This window comes from Carlito syrichta, unplaced genomic scaffold (genome assembly GCF_000164805.1).
Source record: "Carlito syrichta isolate Samal-C Ts95f unplaced genomic scaffold, Tarsius_syrichta-2.0.1 Scaffold308805, whole genome shotgun sequence".
Lineage (NCBI taxonomy): Eukaryota > Metazoa > Chordata > Mammalia > Primates > Tarsiidae > Carlito > Carlito syrichta.
Window position 1 is genome coordinate 231,970 of NW_007252901.1, and position 9,719 is coordinate 241,688.

The window sequence follows — 9,719 nt, forward strand, 5'->3', positions numbered from 1 at the left end:
CTCAAACAGTTTTTGAACTCATCAACTTTGATGGCTTTTAGTGCTTCTGCCATTTGTTTTATCTTCCATATAGGCAAAATGTTTCTCTTTGAGGACTCTTTTCACTGGCGAAACAAACAAAGAGAAAAAGCCACTCTGGGTGAGATCAGGTGAAGAGGAAGGGTGGAGCATGGGAGTCATGCTGTTTTTGATAAAAAACTGCTTAACACCCAGCAAGGTGTGGGCAGATGTGCTCATAAATCACCCGTCATGAAATGGTCAAACGCATTGAAACAATCTCCAAAAAAAATTCACTGAAGCTGAACACAGCCTCACACAACAATGCTAACTGGAATTCTGATGCTGATGGGTTCCTTACATAGTAGGGGAAACCTGTACTACAAGGAGCTCACCCTTTAAAAAAAGAGATAATTCCATTGTTTTGGGGTCCCCACTCATACTTTTCCAAGAGGCTACCTGCCTCCTCCCATCCGACTGGCCATGCCTCTCTATTTATTCAAGTTCAAGAATTATTTCCTTATCACTCTCATTCGTCCTGAGTTTTGTTTTCTGACTTTATTTTTGCCTGGAACTTTTTGCTTCTTATTGTCAACAGTCCTCCTTCCTTCCTCAAACATTTTAATATTTGGTCTGAAGTGGGCTAGTCACAGATGAATACAGCATGACCATTTGCCATTAAGGAGTTCTTAATCCAACGCTTGCAGGAAAATAAATGTTTCCACACCATTTTAAACTTCCTGAAAATGGGCATCGTGCCTTATAATGCCCTGTGCCACAAAATCAAGTGCATGACATGAGCTCAAGGAATAGCTGTTGATCAGAATGGGCTCCTCTCACCCCCACCAACCCCGTTTTTTCACAGACAGAGGATAGAGCTGCAGTTTAGAAGATGCTGTGTTTCCAAGCACACGGTGGAGCTGTATCTGCTTGACATTTAAACAATTTAGTCAAACTCAATCTAAAATCGAGTCAGTCCAGATGTATTTAATTGGGAGACAATGCCTAAGCCTTCTAACAACATGGCTTTGGGAAGCATGCCTTCAAGACTTGCTTCTCTCCTTTCGGTCTCCTAAAAGAGTGGGGGGTGGCATGGGGGCAGTCATTAACTCAGCACTGTATACAGTAGGCTTCTGTTTCCCTGCTCAGAAACAGGCTTTACTGTGGATCTTGGGAATATCAACAGGAGTGGAATTGACTGCCCATTAGACTCATTTGCAAAAGATTTCCTGTCATTGCCCATTCTCCGTGAGAGTCACATTTTTGACTGGGCCATAGTGTGAGCAAGATGAAGTTGTTCTCCTCATTAGAATCTCAAATGTCCTAGGAAAAGAAAAGAACTATTGTGTCTGGCACACCTTGGCACTATCTGGTCTCTGTTCTTTTCTGCCTATTTATTTCTCATGCTTTCTCTTTCTTTTCCTTGAGTTCCTCTGGTATTATTCCAACTCTTAATAGCCTCCTTTCTGATGTTTTTCCAAACAAAGCATCTTTTGTGTCAACTGTCAAATACTTGCATTGGACTTTGCCATGTCATCTCCTCTTACTTTGTGTTTTTTGGACGAATATGAAGAGGCTGTTTGAATTTTTTGAAATTCTCTTTATTATCTTAAAACAGCAATTAAGACACCAACCAGAACTCTCATGTGCTCTATTGGAAACAAACACATCATGCTCAGCCTTCCCTATAATTGAATTACTGAAGCTTGATGTCCTTTTGGTTTCTATGCAGCACACCCCCTCAAGAGCAATTTCAGTCTTTCTTAGGCCCAATAACCAGTCCTAGTGCCAATTCTCTAAGGTACTTCTGATCGAATCTTACAAGGCCATAATTTCATTTTCTTTATCTGTATTGTATCATTTCTTGCCACATAACTGCTCCTAACATTGTTTGTATTGTCTTTTACTATATCTGTGAATGAAGTTACTAAAACTTTTGCCATTTAAAATATCTGGGAAGATGCAAAAATTCTTTTTGCAAAATAATTTTAGTGAAGTTGCCGTGATTCCTCCAAATAATGCTATAAGCATGCCATTCCAAAGCATACTAATTTTTTCATATTTTCCTTATTAATTCATCTAATTCTTGTGATCAATTTTGTTAACTGCTCTATATAGCTCTGCTAAATCTGAGGCTATCAACAGCCATGTTCTGTGCCTATTTTCTGTTTTAATCCTTTGCAATAGTCCTCAAAGTTGAAAAATCAGTCTTTGTTTTCTTCTAGGTAGCCAATTTGCATTATAACGGCAAAATAATAATTAGTTTAATTGTACCATTCCTCTGGTGGAAACACCAATCAGGGGTTCTGGAACTAGGCTGACCTTCTTGGCTGCATGTTGAAATAACAGCCTTATTATTACAGGGAAGAACAGAGTCTGGGCTATCATTTTAACTCAATCTAAAAGGCAGAAAAATATCCTACAAATGATTGTCACAGAATTGAAGAAGATTGTACTCCTTGTCACTAGTTTCCAGGAAACCAAGATGCACATCTCTTCCTAGAGTCTCTCTTTTCCACTTTTGCTGAGCGCTCATGAGCCCCTGGGAAGAGGACAGGGCTAAGTCCCCACATTAAGCACAGACCCTCCATCATGTGCCACCCTATTAGCATTCAGAGGCGCAGATGAAGCAGCAGTAGAGCTATGGCAAATTATTTAATGAACTCTGCTGTACCCACAAGTGTTTTATGAATTCAACTCAGCCAATACGTTGTGATCTGAGTTTACGAGGGATGAGCTACATTCAGTCATCAAACTAATTGTCTAATATTAGAACTAGTATCTTTCAGGGCACTTAGTGCCTTACAAATCAAAGCACAGGACTCCACCTCTACTTAGGATCGAATGAGGAATTCTATCCCTTTCCACCAATACATTCAACCTCCAGTAGTTTTCAGATATCATACATTAACATTCTTTACTTCTGGAAGAAACCTGTTTCAAATATTTTCAAGAATTGTCTCCAACTATAAGACATTTTTCTGTGACTTCCAGAAGAGGTTTCTCACTACTTTTTGAAATCCAGGGTCAGATGTTGACTCCAAATATCAGCAGCACCGTATCATTAAGACAAAATTTTATTGTTCCTACAATAAAGGAGAGCACTGTCTCCATCAAGTTTTAGTGGCATCTTGGAGTGGGAAGGGTAAGTTTGGATTTTATTGAGATCTTGGAGTTTGGTTTATCATTGAGGAAAAGCTTTTTCTCTGCTCTCTTAGGTTCAGTGTTTGGGGTCCTGCAAATTAAACTAACTAAAACCAGACTAGCAAGAGAAAAGACAGATTTTATTCAGCCATGTATGCTGGAGTTCAAAGAAAATTGTGACTCAAAAAGGTGGTTAGGATTTGAGGCTTATATACCATCTTAATTTGGGAAAGGGAAGGAAAGAAAGAGCCCTTATAGGAAAACAAATGACTTAGGAAAGATAAATGGCCCCTGAGGAGAAAAGATATGATAGTTTTGTGACAACGTCTGTTTATGTGATTTCTTATCCCACTGCTGACTTCTATTGTCCAGTGATAGGAGTCAGTCTCCCCTAGTTGTGAATCTCCAAAGGAGGGGATTTATGGCAGCAGAATCCTTCTGAAGAGGCTCTACTTTTAGAAAGATAAGAAGAGATCAGAAAAAATGACTCTTCTCAGAGGCATATCCTGGATTGTTTCATGTTTAAGATGGATCTTTCAATGAGGGGTGGTGGAAGGGGATGCTTAATTATGATTGAGTAAGGATCATGATATAAGAGTTTAGGGTTAGTGGGAAAAACAAAAGGAGGAATTTTAGGTGAAGGGGTTAAACAGTCTTGGTATAAAACTGTTTATGTTTCTATTGCAGAGCTGATAGTTCCTGTAAAGTGTTCCTATAGTGAATAAATAAGTTATTTTCCTGGACAAGGGTCTCCTGTAACAGGAAAGTTATGCTAAAAAAAAAAAATGGAATGTTAAACTCAGGTTAATGTGGACTGTAGATTGGATGGGGATAGGTGGGTTTTATTCTTACCAGTTGGCATACTAGACGATTGTTCTTTCTTTGGTTTATTACTAGCTGGTTTATCCTTTATATCTGTCTGCCTTTAGCAAGAACCTTTCAATCTGTATTAATTGCTTTTGATACTAATTTCATTTGTGCTTTGAAAAGGTTGACCTTTTGTCCCTTAATTCTGATTCTGAAATGTTCTGACATCCCGATCCCTTGAGTTACTTTTTTTGTATCATATCTTAATGATTTTATTGAGACTCAATACATAAAATGTAAAAACATCTTAGCATGTAATCATTTTTTGTCACATATAAAGACTAAAATCAATGTCAAACACTCCAGGCCATGTAAAAGGCCATAGAATATAGACTCATCTAGATAAATCAGCTACTTGATGCCTTATATACCTGCATGCCCTTCTAGTAGTTCAGCATAGGGACATTCTTGCACCTGCCTTCACCTTGAATTCCTTGTGAACCGGCCAGCTCTCTGCAATCACAGTCCCTAGTGAACTCCAGAATAGCCTCACTCAGGAGAGGTCCTGTCCCACAGGAGAGTATGAAGGTATTTGGCCACCTCAGTGTGAGCTACAGAGAAGGTCAACCCCAGGTCAATCCTCCAGGCTTACTGATGTTGATGATTAAAAGTGACTGTCTGGGCATTGCAATAAGCTGTCAAGGACATTTAGAGGTCTCTCACAGATAGTAAGACTCTGTCATTTTTAGTTATATCAGCCAGGCCTGTCACATAGTAGGTACCTAGAAAAATTTCCACTTCATAGACTTTGAAAACCCAAGAGCTTTTCTTCCCAGTTTATGAAACTTCTAGCATCTCTATATCAACATTCCATCAGAAGAACTCTAATGAGACACAGTTGTTTGGAAAGAGGAGAGAAGGACAAGCAGGACAGGTCTGACCCACAGGGGCCCAGGTCAAATTTTGAAAGAAAGAAATTTAATTCTACCAATTGAATATGTTCTTTACCCTTCTTTTACTTCTCCTCCCAGGTCCTAGCAATCTTGTACTGTCTCTTGTTTGTTCAAGATTCTCTGACATGGAGACTGATTTAGGTCTCTGGTATCAGCATGATTTGACCTCCCTCAAAAACAAAATTAACTTGTCCTTAGCTTCTACTACTCAGGAATTTGCTCTAGAATAACAGTATTAATAGGTTAATGTGCTACTCCTCCAAGAGCACGCAGTCATGCAAAACAGAGGAGATAACTTCTTATAAAAAGACAGAAGCACAGGTTCTCTCAGGGATCTGAACTGGGGCTAATGTTTGTGTAGGCAGATTGTATATAGATTGTATACAGTTGTGTATATTATACACTGCACAACATCAATTGGAGTGGTGCCACCTAGAGTTGTGCAGAGACTCTGTCCCAAGCAACCTTTGGATGGCCTCTCAGACTGAAACTGGCCTGAAACTGGCCCAGTTTCCTCATAGAACTAATGGTTACAGTTGTTTTTTCAAATAAACATAGAAATTGGCCCTTCTGGTCTTAAAGCTTGAGACTTACATTTGTCTTACCTGAGTTCCTTTTTCAAGAAACAGACCCCCAGGCCTATAGTACCAAGAAACTGAAACTTACCAGATCACTGCATCCAGACAATAAGATGCCAGATCCCTCCTAATTCCTGCTTACCAACACTCCTTCCTCACCTCTCCCTAATTCCTGTTTTTCTACATTCCCACTACATTAACCCCTAATTTCAGTAGGACAGAGAGACTGATTTGAGAATGAATGTCCCATTCTCCTTGGCTGATATCACCCAAATAAGCCTTCTTTGCCAATACTTGTTGTCTCAGTAATTGGCTTTCTGTGCAGCAAGCAAAAGGACTTTGACCTGATGTTTCAGTAGCAAATTTCATGTTACATATATCTCAAAGTAGGGCCAGCCTTGGATTCAGCATAAAAAGAGTACATGCTTTGCTTTTCTACAAACACTAATCTCCATTCCTTTTGTCTCTTTAAGATTTAGCTGGCTGACTTAAAGTTTCAGGATCAAAATTTTCTATATGCAATGCTACTGTGAGAAAGAAAAGTTTTTAACCTCATCTTATTATCTTTTATATTATCAATCATACACATGTTAGTTTAAAATCAATGTATCTCAAACAGTATAAATGGTAGGCATGCCAGGAAAAGGTCTCTAAATTCAGGAAGAATCCTATGTAGGATGGGAAGTTAAGTGTATTTTAGAAAATGTATAAAATAATTTGATATTTTGGAGAAAATTATTTTTGGTAATATAATCTGAGGAGAGCAAAGGTTGACAAAAACTTCTGATAGGAAGAAGTGATTTTCGAGCAGATGGGATACACTCCTTCAGTGAACACACTGGAAACCTTCATAGGAAAAGAGGGCAACCCCTCTTTTTGTTAGCAAACTGGAGTGTGGTTACAAAAGAAACACTCTGTAAACTACCATATGTAAATTAACCTCCAGTAAGACTAGAGCTCTATTTGCAAATGTGTCAAGATTCTATTAGAACACAGTAGTAAATAACAGTAAAGAAAGCAGCTTGCAATCAGACAGATCCAGGTTTATATCTTTGGCTCAACCATTCTTTAGCTGTGTGATCTTAGACAAATTATTTAATCTCTTTGAGCCTCAGTTTTATCATTTGTAAAATATGATTAATGAGTAGTCATTGTCTCAGAGAAAAAATGCTATGAAAAGCAATGTATCAAAAAGCTAGTCCAGAAAGCACTCAGTAGATGGTAGCTATTATGTTTATAACCATCCTGAACATTTTATACCATCTTTTAATTTCATAAGTTGCCTCAAGTTTTTCTTAAAGAAATCAGAGCTCCTGATTCGGACTATAAATGTGTTTAAGTGGCCTGGTTTGAAAGGCAAGTGACATTTGCTTGCATCCACTGTGAGAGAAAAGTCTCCAGTGGCCTTGCCAGCTACCAAACTACCCAAAAGAGACAAGGAAGTATCTCTGTGCCTCTGGGAAGCCCTCAAAATCTCTGGAAGACAAGAGAGCAAATTTCTCTTAAAGAGAAATTATTGAGAATGCTGGAATAATAGAGAACAATCACTGAGCAGAAAACCAACAGGGCACAGTTACGTCCATATTCAAGGCTGCTGCTTGCAGAACACAGCTCTGGATCATTTTCCAAATCCAGATAAAAGAGAAAAATACGAAGCCAGCTCAGGCTCTATTTGATTCTAAACGCCCCCCCATATTCAAAGAGAGTCAAAAATCTGGATGTTTTGGCATCATATATATAAAATACCCATTTTTAAATGGAACATTTTTACATTTTTGTTTGGACATTTGACAGCATGTATTTATTTATTTATGTATGTCCCCACCTATTTCCCCAAAGAATCAGAGATGGCAACGTCACAAAGACAATCTTAGGTTATAATTTTCTCTAAAAAGTCTAGTGCAATACCTTACAAAAATGGGGTGTTTGAAGAGGAGGAGTTATGGGCTTATGTAAACACAACACCATTAATTTAACTACAACAGCAAACAATATATTAGACATAAAATCGAATCTGCAATTGTATCTTAAAGTACCAGTGTGAAAACATAATCATTTTAACTAGATGAGAGCACTCTTTATTATAACTAAATTAATCTGCAAAACCCATTTGCATTTATCTACATGTTTGACATCAACCCAATTTCAGAAGCAAGTTTTCTAAGACTAAGGTTATTTCTATACCACTCTAGTCAAATTTTCCCAGAACAAAAATTTAGTCGGTCTTTAAGTGAGAAAAGAAAATGTCATATCAGGTCTAAGGTTTTATTGCTTCACATCATTATATAATATAGCCATAAAAAGAAATCAACAAATTATAAATAGCAGGCACAACAGTAATAGTTACAATCCCCTGAGCAATTACTATATGCCAGATACTTTAAATATATGAAATATAATTGCATAGAATGGGGGTCTGCTCTCTAGTTTGCAATGGGTATTTACCATTATTATTAGATCTTCATCATTAACATTATATTTTATTTATAATAAATTAAAAATAAGTGGCTGGGCTACTTTACAAATTATACACACATTAAATTCTAGTCTGTAGTCTAAGCATTACTTTGCAAAGAACGTGTTTTATCAGGCTATAATATATAAATATCCTTCTAAGTATATATTTGTACACAAGGGCAGACTAACCACAATTCCATTCTATCAGACTCCATCCAGGCTCCTGTATTCTTAGCTGCCTTTATTGAACACTTCTTGCTACACACCAGTCACAAGTGACCTCGTTTAGTCCTCACCATAAGCCTATAAGGAAGGAATTAGTGTGTTTACATTACAGGTGGGGAAACTGAAACTAGAAATGCACAGACCAAAAGTAGAAGAGTCAGAGTCTTATCTACTGAGCCCCAAAGATCATTCCTACTAACATCATGTTCTCTGGCCCTTTCTTAACATTTAATCTCATCTTTAGTTTGTATTGTTTCTTCATGAGGCTCCTTGTTCCTAACAGTATATAATTAAGTAAAACTCATTGATAGGTTTTATCGACATTATTTGTCTTATGAATGAAATTAAAACACAAAAATCATAGGTCTGCCATTCAAATTCTCTGGTGTACATTTCTTTCTTGAGATACAACTGCACCTGAAGGACGTCAATCCAGTCAGTCCCCAAACAACTTGAGACAATGATCTGATGGCTTGAAGTGACTGGCATGTAAATTTCCCCTTTATTCATAGCATAAGCCACATTTGGCTCCCCAGAGAGATCGTAAGTTCACTTTGGAAACAAGAACCGTGCCTTCCACTGTAATTCTCTCGACCTATGCAAAAACGTGTGGCACAGCCCAGTACTTTGATATAGCAAGCATATATTATTATATAACAAATGTTCAATATCAACTGAACGGATGCTAACTTGATTACATCAGGATTGTGAGAATATGGTTCACTGTTTGCCTCTCTTTCCCAAACCAGTTCAGTGCCTCACGAAATGGTAAATAGAAGACAACCGATATAAGCCGCATCACAGTTACCTGAATTTAACCTCTGTTATACTTCAGAAGTCTGTCGTCATGATCAAACCCAATATTTCCAGTAATCACATAGAACTACATCAGCATTAAAACATTTCCTAATCTTCCTCTTATCTCTCTAAATTCCCCCATCATAATATAGTCAATCATTCAGCAACACTTTAAGGATTTACTAATGTTGGGCAAAGAAGTTCCTAAGGAAGGATATGGAGATGAAATATTACTGCACCCAACTTCTGAGATCACACCATGGTGGGGAGGAAGATTAGAAGACGGTTCATCATGATAGACCAGGTGCCATGGGGGAAAGTGAGAGAATGCCTTCCTGAGAAAGTTGCATGCCCCTTCCCTACCACCCCCACCCTGAATCAGCCCAACCATCTGCCTTGATCCCTCCCCATCATGTGGGCTATGAGTAAAACCAAGGGGATGGGTGCCTCTCCACACTTAGAGCATCTCCATTCCCATCTGTTCCTCACCCCAGCACTTGGCTCAGGCCCCCAATGACAGAAAAGAGACGCCAGACACAAATGCCTAAATCTCTTATATCCTGAAGGTACAGTTGTTGCAGTGTGCACTCTTCTTACCTCCTTTTGGGTCCTTCTTCCTTTCAAGAGCTAATAAATCCCTCCCTTGAGCTTTGGGGTAGCATCCTCTCCCGCCTCCTCAGGGTGCTGGCTGCATGAATAATACTCCCTCCCAGTTACCCAAGCCAGAAATCAGTACTTCAAGATCCTTGATTTTACAACC